Source organism: Medicago sativa, chromosome 6, assembly GCF_051527215.1.
Source record: "Medicago sativa cultivar Bolivia chromosome 6, Bolivia_mono, whole genome shotgun sequence".
Lineage (NCBI taxonomy): Eukaryota > Viridiplantae > Streptophyta > Magnoliopsida > Fabales > Fabaceae > Medicago > Medicago sativa.
In genome coordinates this window covers 13,822,339-13,832,562 of record NC_140754.1, presented here as the reverse complement: position 1 = coordinate 13,832,562, position 10,224 = coordinate 13,822,339, and positions in this window count along the sequence as shown.

Here is a 10,224-nt window from a genome sequence, read left to right as displayed (position 1 = left end):
TTATTCTCTCAAAAAAAAAACTGCTAATAGTTATGTTAGGTTTATGACATTAAACTAACAACAACATCACAACCTGGACCGTCATAATATTCCTAAAGGCTCATTATCCCTCCATTAGGGCCTAGGCGCCCTCCATAATGACCAAGTCGCCCGTTAGAAGGGCCACCAGGCCCAGGCGCGTCTTCCATGAAGCCGCCGCCTCACTTAAGCCTCTAGAACCCTCTAAAAACACCAAAAGTACGCCAGTGCCCCTGTTGCTTGGAAACCAAGCAACCAAGGCCCAAGCCCGTAAACAGGCTATAAATAACACTCTTGAGAGCAGTCTCAAGGCATCTAATCATCAGTCTAAACCCTAGAATCCTAGTATTCCTTACCGTACTTTTCTGCAAGTACAGTTGGCGCCGTCTGTGGGAAAAGGTAAAACTAGCCTTGACCACGTTCCTGGATCGCAGATCGTGATTCAGAAACCCTTAAACTAGACCTCTAAATCGTGAAACTCCTTGGCGATTTAGAAACCCTAACCCCTTTCGACCAACCTAAATCGCACCTCACGTACGATTTAGAGAAAGGCCTCACCATGGCAACCGCTGAAGAATTAGAGACCATGCGAACTCAACTCGCTCAGTTGAAAGAACACAACGAGGCCCTACAAGCCTCGATGGAGACCATGCAACAGAAACAGCAAGAAGAAAAAGATGAATCAAACCACGGCGAAATGGACGACCCGGAGCCTCAACCCCTGTCCGCCGAGATATGGGGCGCGCCAGTCCCAGAAAACTTTAAGCCTCCTCACCTCTCCGTTTTCGATGGAAAAAGCGATCCCATGGAACACGTCACTGCCTTCAATACTCGCATGGCCGTCGTCGGAGCTCCTGATTCCCTTAAGTGCAAATTATTGGCTGGTACTTTCTCAGATGCTGCCCTACGCTGGTATATGAACCTTCCCCGATTCTCCATCGTCAGTTATCCAGATATGACAAGGAAACTTATCCAACAGTTCTCGGCAAGTCGCCATCGGAAGGTCCCTGCCACCAGCCTTTTCAACGTGCGACAGGGACACAACGAATCCCTCAGAGACTACCTGGCAAGGTTCAACGAAACAACTATAAAGGTAGTTAACCCTAATCAAGAAGTATTTGTGGGCGCTTTCCAGAATGGCCTTCGGGCGGGTCAGTTCAATGAATCGCTAGCTCAGAAACCTGCCGATTCCATGGAGGAAGTAATCGCCAGAGCGGATTGCTATATCAAAGGAGAGGAAAGCAACGCAGAAAAGAAAGCCAGGGACGCCAAGGAACGGGCGTCAACCAATACGGAGCGGCGACCTTACCAGCCGCCTTCCAACAGGGATCGCGCCCCCTATCAGAAAGCAGAAAAACGAAACTATGCGCCCTACACCTACAGGCCGCGCGCAGAAAACTTCACCCCTCTGAACACTAGACCAGAGCGCATCATGAAGGAAATCTACGAAACTAAGCTAATACGGGAACCACCCCCACCACGATTCAACACCATGGGAGCTGACAAGGACAAATGGTGCAAGTATCATAGGATAAAGGGTCACGACACTGATTCGTGCATACACTTGCGCCGCGAAATTGAGAGGTTGATACAAAATGGCAAGCTAAGGGGGTACGCCCAGGACCGCCGGGGCGAAGACAAGCACGAGGGGGAAAACAAAAAAGAGGGGTCGCCAGAAGGGAAGAGGCACACACTGAACACAATTTCTGGCGGTTTCTCCGGAGGAGGAGAGTCGAGTTCGTCCCGCAAGAAATATGTAAGACAGGTCATGCTTTGCCAGGAATATGAGAAGCAAATTCCAGAACACGAGCCTGACGTATCCTTTACTTCGAAGGATTACAAAGACGTCGTGCCACATGACGACGATCCCATGGTGGTCACGCTGCAAATCTTTAAATGGGACGTAAAGAGAGTACTAATAGACCCAGGAAGCTCAGCTGACATCCTCTACTACGACACTTTCGACCGAATGGGTTTAGATCCGGAGCAATTGCAGCCCTTCAGAGGCACGTTGGCGGGGTTCACTGGCGAACAAGTCCACGTCAGGGGCTACATTACCCTTAAGACAACGTTCGGTCACGGATCCCACGCCAAAACTGTTCGCGTACGGTATCTCGTAGTCAACTCACCAAGTTCCTACAACATCATCATTGGGCGTCCCGCTTTCAACTTGCTGGGCGGTTTCCTATCAACAAAATTCTTGGTCATGAAATACCCCCTTGACAACGGAAAAATAGGCACCATCAAGGGCGACCAAAAGCTGGCCAGAGAATGCTATCACAATAGCCTGCGCCTACAGAAGACTCGGAAGAAATCCGCCAACGAAGTCGCACACGAAGTCAACGTGATAGATCTCGACCCCAGGGAAGAGTTCCAACAAGAACGAATAGAGCCCACCGAAGACCTGAAAGAAGTCTCCATCGGTCCTGAAGCCCATCAAACAACTAAGATTGGTACGTCGCTTAGCAAAGAAGAAGAAGCCGCCCTCATAGATCTACTCCGAAAGAACCTAGATCTTTTTGCTTGGCATCCGTCCGAAATGCCAGGGATGGACCCTGACATTGCTTGCCACCACCTATCCATCAAGCCAGGCATTAAACCAGTTGTACAACGAAAGCGTAAGATGGGCGAAGAAAGAAGGAAAGCCGTAGACGAAGAGGTAAAGAAGCTAGCAGACGCCCGTTTCATTAGCGAGATCAAGTACCCCACATGGTTGGCTAATACTGTTCTGGTAAAAAAGGCAAACGGAAAGTGGAGAATGTGCGTGGACTACACCGACTTAAACATGGCGTGCCCCAAAGATCCTTACCCACTCCCGAACATCGACCACTTAATTGACAACGCCTCAGGCTTCGGGACTCTGAGTTTCATGGACGCATACTCAGGCTACAATCAAATTAGGATGGACCCCTTGGATGCCCCCAAGACAGCATTTATGACCAACACGAAGAACTACCACTACGAAGTCATGTCCTTCGGCCTCAAAAACGCCGGAGCCACCTTTCAAAGATCCATGGACATGGCTTTCGCCCAGCAAATAGGAAGGAACCTGGAAGTATACATCGACGATCTGGTGGCAAAAACAAAGGAAGGGCGCAGCCATACTAAAGACCTGGAAGAAATCTTGGGCCAAGTGAGAAAATACAGAATTCGGTTGAACCCAGCTAAGTGTTCTTTCGGAGTACAGGCGGGAAAGTTTTTGGGTTTCCTCTTGACAAGACGGGGTATAGAAGCAAATCCAGACAAGTGTCAGGCGGTGATCGACATGAGAAGCCCCTCCAGCATCAAAGAGGTCCAGCAGCTAACAGGACGATTAGCCGCACTATCTCGCTTCCTATCTTGTGCGGGCGATAAAGCTTTCTCCTTTTTCGCATCCATCAGGAAAAAAGAGAAATTCGAGTGGACGCCAGAATGTGAAGAGGCCTTCCAGCAGATCAAGAGGTTCTTATCTAGTCCGCCTATCCTTCAACGACCAAGCCCGAGCGCCGTCCTGTTCCTATACTTGGCTATTTCTGAGAACGCCATGAGCACAGTCCTGGTAGAAGACTCGGACGCAGGCGAAAGGCCAATCTACTTTGTCAGCAGAGTGTTCAAGGGTGCTGAATTGCGATATCAGAAGCTAGAACGCCTAGCCCTTGCAGTGGTAACTACGGCGAGGAAGCTCCGACCGTACTTCCAAAGTCATATGATTGTGGTGAAGTCAGATTATCCCATCAAGCAAGTCCTCGGAAAGCCAGATCTAGCCGGACGAATGGTCGCGTGGTCCATAGAGCTATCAGAGTACGATGTCCAGTTCGTACCAAGGGGGAGTATTAAGTCTCAGGTATTAGCAGATTTTGTCGTAGAGCTCACATCGCCTGCGCAAGCACGCCCCCCATTTGTGTGGCTTTTATCCGTCGATGGCTCCTCCAATTTAAAAGGGAGCGGGGCAGGCATCGTCTTGGAGGGACCAGAAGATATCCTCATAGAACAATCCCTCATATTCGAATTCAAGGCAAGCAACAATCAAGCGGAGTACGAAGCGCTAATTGCCGGCATGATTTTGGCGCAAGAAATGGGAGCAGAAAACCTGAGAGCAAAGAGTGACTCTCAATTGGTGATGAGTCAGATCACGGGCGAGTATCAGACCAAGGACCCTCAACTCATCAAATATTTGACAAAAGTACAAGACCTCGCCAAAAGGTTCGTGTTCTTCGAAGCAGTCTACGTACCACGAGAACAAAACGCCAGGGCCGACCTACTGGCCAAACTCGCCAGCACTAAACGACCAGGGAACAATAGGACAGTCATCCAAGAAGTTATTACAACGCCCAGCACCAATAACGAAAGTGTGCATCACATCGCTAAGGGAGAGGAAGGATGGATGGAACCATTGCTAAGATATTTAACTGGATCATTCACGCCTAAAAACAGCGAAGAGGAACAGACAGTACGAAAAAGAGCTTCCAAATTTGTCATCATATCAGGAAAACTCTACAAACGAGGACGAACGAATCCGTTGCTGCGCTGCTTGAGTGAGGATGAGACCCAGCTAGTATTGCTCGAGGTGCATGAAGGCGTCTGTGGCAGCCACATCGGAGGACGCGCGCTGGCGGCAAAGCTACTCCGCGCAGGATACTACTGGCCCACTATGCTTCAGGACAGTTCAGACTTCGTAAAAAAATGCGACAAGTGCCAAAGATTCTCCGACAAAAAGCACGCTCCAGCCCAGGAGCTAACTTCTGTGTATTCCCCATGGCCCTTTCACAAATGGGCGGTTGACATAGTCGGCCCTTTTCCTCTCGTCCCAGGGCAGCTGAAGTTTCTTATCGTGGGCGTTGACTATTTTACTAAATGGATCGAGGCGGAAGCGGTCGCCAAAATAACAGCCGAAAGGGTCAAGAAGTTCTACTGGAAAAGGATTATTTGCCGCTTTGGGCTCCCCAAGTGCATAGTATCGGACAACGGAACGCAGTTCGCAAGCTCAACAGTAGTAGACTTCTGCAAGCACTTAGGAATCCAAACAAACTTCGCTTCAGTGATCCATCCACAGGCCAATGGACAAGCCGAATCAGCAAATAAAGTCATTCTGAACGGAATCAAGAAAAAGCTAGAGGCGGCCAAGAGCCTTTGGGCAGAGCAGCTACATGAGGTAAGTGTAGTAAATTAATCTAAGATGTTAAAATAAAATTCTTTGATTTTGAGATATTCCATGAATAGATTACGAAAAGAGTCACGTCCGCGTAAGTACAGGTACTGTGGTCATATCACACTACTCCGCACTCCACCACTAAGGAAACGCCATTCACAATGGTTTACGGCGCAGACGCCATGCTACCCGTGGAAATAGATACTCCCACGTGGCGACGAGAAGCGTTTTCGGAAGAAGGTACCGTATTGTTATGAGACCATCTAACACATTTTCTGTGCAGGGAAACAAACTTTACTTCAGAACGAATTGACTCAACCGTTTCTCCAATTTACGTTATTTTATTTCTGTACAAAAGCAAACGATGCAGGTATGGCAGTAAACATGGATGTCATTGATGAGGTGAGGGAACAAGCTCACATCCGCGAGTTCGCCGCCAAACAAAGAGCAGCTCGCCGCTACAATTCTAGAGTGACACCCAGGGAGTTGAAGGAGGGCGATCTGGTATTAAAACAAGTCATCGCCCCAACAAGAATTGGCAAGCTATTTCCCAACTGGGAAGGCCCCTACAGAATCCGAGAGAAGTGCTCGCATGGTGCATACAAGCTGGAAGAATTGAACGGAGTGGCTATTCCCCGCACCTGGAATATAGCCAATCTACGCCATTATTATAGTTAATGTCTTTTTGATTTATGAATAAGGATGGCGTACTGCCACCACGATGAATATTGTTATTTCTTTGTTATTTCTTGAAGATATTAAAGAAGCATAAGGTTAGGGTAGCACTCTTTTCCCCTGCAAGGGCAGGGGTTTTTAACGAGGCGCCCTCTCCTTTCCATATATGATTGTCTCTCCACATGTCACTTGTTATTTTCCATTTTTTAGAAAGGGCGACGAGACACAAAGAAAAAGTAAAAGATATTGCGACCACCCTGAAGAGGGTTCGACCAAATAAGTCGCTAGCAACAATATAGGCGGCCACCCTGAAAAAAGAGGGTTCGACTAAATAAGTCGCCGAAAGAAAAAGTAAACAATATAGGCGGCCACCCTGAAAAAAGAGGGTTCGACTAAATAAGTCGCCGAAAGAAAAAGTAAACGATATAGGCGGCCACCCTGAAAAAAGAGGGTTCGACTAAATAAGTCGCCGAAAGAAAAAGTAAAAGATATTGCGACCACCCTGAAGAGGGTTCGACCAAATAAGTCGCTAGCAACAATATAGGCGGCCACCCTGAAAAAAGAGGGTTCGACTAAATAAGTCGCCGAAAGAAAAAGTAAACGATATAGGCGGCCACCCTGAAAAAAGAGGGTTCGACTAAGTAAGTCGCCGAAAGAAAGAAGAAACGAAATCATCCCAAAACGAGAAGCTAAATATACTATGCGCGCCACCAAAATGAATTTCCACCAAGCAAAGATTTTAAGGCGCCACAAACTCTAAAGACGCCATGACCTTCCACATGGGAGTCATAAAAAGTCGAAGAAAAATTGCGAACGTAAACGCTTTTCAATCAAGATAAATATAAGCGGGGCCGCCTACGCAAGCATTGTTTAAACAAGAGTAGGATCAAAACGCCATTACACATTGTTCAAAATAAAGGCGCTACACAAAGCCGCCATAGTTAGGTACAACATTAAAATTACTCGTCATCTACCAGCTGACCATCCACTATGACTTTGAACGGATCGAGCTCCTCCAACTTGGCCTCTGGGTTAAAAAGAGCAACTTGTTCGGTAGCCAGCTTGAATCCATTCTGGAAATACACAGCTAGAGAGCGCCTTCCCTCGTCCACCGCCAAGTTAGACTTCTTCAGAGCCGCGTCCTTCTCGTCTCTCTCTTTCTCAGCAGCTTCCTTTTCCCGCTTCATCTCCTCCATGGCCTTCTCCGCAGCTTTCTTTTCTTTCAAAGCGTCTGATAGTCGCCCCTCCAAACCAACAGCTTTGTGCTTCCATTTCTCCACATCCTCTGCGGCATCCAAATGTTTCTTTTCCAAGGATCCATACTTCAACTCCCAGGCATGACTCAACAGCAGAGTACGAAGGGCAGCTGTGCCAACGTCGGCGACCAAGTCACTAGACTTCGCCTTCACCGCCGCTTCAACATCAACCTGGGCAAATGGAACCCTCTCTGCCATATACCTGCGAAATAAAGCAGCCAAGCTCATTTAAATTGCGATGACTACAAATCGAGATTCCAAACAAACAACAAGGAAAGGGAGTTTACCGGCGGAAGTCGAACTCTGAATGCCAGAACGACTCCATGGCTAGGTCGTTCAGAGAAGTACCCCCAACGTTAGCACGCGCCGAGGAACGGCTACCTCCTGATCTGGCCCCCTTGCCGGTTCTCGCCCTCTTGGAAGATGGCGAGTCAAGATGGATAACAGCGTTCCCATCAGCCGCTGACTCCGGCTCATCCACTTCAGCACCCCCAGCGTCATCCTTTGAAGAAGCCTCCTTCCTTTTCAGCTTCCTCAAGGACATTCCAGCCGGATCACTTGTCACATACCCTTCAGGGTCCTTGCTCGCCTCCAGCTCCGCAAGGTATTTCCTCATCTCCGCTCCAGTCAAAGGCAGCATCTCTCCTGCAAAGAAAAAAGAAGTAAAAAGGAAAGATCAGTAAAAGCAAAATGGGAACCAACAGAAATACGACAAACAAGGCCAAGTAGGACACTCACGCAAGTAAGCCGTCAAGCGTGTGTCATCACCTTCCCTATTCAACAGTTCATTAATCTTGGTCAGAGGAACCTCTTCAAGGAATTGTACCAAGGTTCGTTCATAGGAGGACATGGCGTCCAAGTCGTATCCCCTCACCGCCAGAGGATTATTTGTCCACCTCAGAGGAAACTTGGGCTTGCCATCCAACAGCACTGACGAAGTTGAACATCCAGGTAATCCCTGGACTCTAACAAAGGTATCGCGCCACTCCTTCTTAAAGTTGCAGGCGTATTGGGGAAAAAGTCGCTTCCCGGGGTGAGCGCAGATGGCGATCCACGTACCTTTGTTAACGTCTTTCGTTCCATAGAAACAAAGGAGCGCGCCAACAGAAGGCTCCAAACCTAAAGCCTTGCACAGTATCTCAAAAGCCCTAATGAACGCCCAACTATTAGGCCGAATTTGGGTCGGAGCCACGTTTAAGAACTTCAGGACATCCATTTCAAAGGGCGTGAACGGTATCTTCACGCCAAACTCCTCGAGAAAGGTGGTATAAACAAAATACGACTCGTCGCCTTCACCAGCCATCTCCTGATCACAGACTCGCTCATCAGGATCGCAAGATAGCAACACCACATCCTCCTCGTTGCCAGTTGCGGAAATGTCAAAATTGCTCCTAAACTGGTCTACGGCCGAGACATCAATGTATAGCGACTCCTCCATACGCACCTCATCCGCAAAAGTAACCATTTCTACTGAGTTGACAAAGGAACCCTCGTCGTCAGATCCTGGCAGGAGTTCCTGAGGTGGCGAGTTGTCCTGAAAGTCCTCCTGTCTGCCCTGAGTTCCTGGAGTAGCAGACAGAATCACACAGTCACTATCCCTACCCGAATCAACGCTGGAATCGCTAGACAAGTCACTAAACAACTCCTCCCCGTGTAACCCAAAGTAGTACTTATCCCAGTCAATAATCCCATCTGGCCCGGTAGCATGTCGCAAACATTCCTTCCTCAACTGATCCCTTTCATTTGGGTCGGTAGGACTAATTAGTTTACCGTCCGCATCACAATCCCTAATTAAAACCATCCCCCTAGAAGCTACGATCGTACTTAAAGCAAAAAATGAAAATAATAAGAGAAGAAGTGACGAAAGGACGAAAAATACCTGTGTAAGCGTTTGGCACAAATCGTCGAAGCTTCAGGCAAGCTGGTATAGCGAAATGAGGGAGAAGGAAAGTGAAAAAAATGTTGGAAGAACCAAACACGACCTTTTATAGGGGGGCGAGAATTTCGTTTTAGGGAAGCGTGTCGCAGACGATTGAGTAGATTTAGGTCGTAGGATCGTGACGCGTGTCGTTCATCGGTGAAGAAGAATACGAAACGGTCGCCATTTAGTTAAGCGCACCTCGAATGCCTGTCACGCCCCGGGCGTCACAACACTCGGCGTTCACGCGTTCATGACGAAATCAAAACACTCTCGCCCGCTTCCAATGGCTCGTGCTTGAGGGGCGCAGGTGTTACGCGAATAAGTTGAGCATGATATGTCCATCCTCAGGAAGTATCGGAACATCTCGTCACAGTCGTAAAGGCGTGCTTCGTGCACCCTTCATATGAACGCCCTCGAGAAGTGAGACCAGGGAGTATTAGATCCATGAGTCAACGACACCTCGTGACGTATCCCAAACACTTCGCCTTGTCCCAAGACTCGTGCTTGGGGGGGCTGTGGACCATCGTAACTTTCTCAAAAGGACTTTGCCGAACCTCAGGGGAGTCCAGTCTTACGTCATCATCACTTCGCCTTGTCCCAAGACTCGTGCTTGGGGGGCTGTGGACCGTCATAATATTCCTAAAGGCTCATTATCCCTCCATTAGGGCCTAGGCGCCCTCCATAATGACCAAGTCGCCCGTTAGAAGGCCAAGAACCGAACATATAAATGAAAAATATGGACACTCGTGCCAAGAACCGACTAAAATTTAATCATACTTGAGGGAGAGAATATTGTTATGTATGAAGTGTCAGTTAAAGGCTCCCTAAAAAAGTGCCAGTTACAGGCTTAAAGTCGAACATTAGATAAATGAGTGGATGTTGAGCAACAAATAAGTAAAAAAAACTTATATACTTAAGCCTTAAACATGTGGTATCATTCTCACTTGCGTAGTTTCTTTTTATTCAAGAAGTGGATCCACACCTGTGTTGCTTGCTCCAGAAGGCCCAATGATGGTATCATATCTCGGTTCAACATATGGGAGAGCGGGAGTGTCAATTGTGGGTTACAATTTTACATTGTATGCAAGAGTAAATGTTGAACAACATAAAAGTGAGATAACCTATACACATCATGTCTCAAGACTTTGGATGAACACGTGATATCAACCTCATTTGTGTGGTTCATCTTAGTCTAATGTAACGATACAACTCAATGTAGACACCCA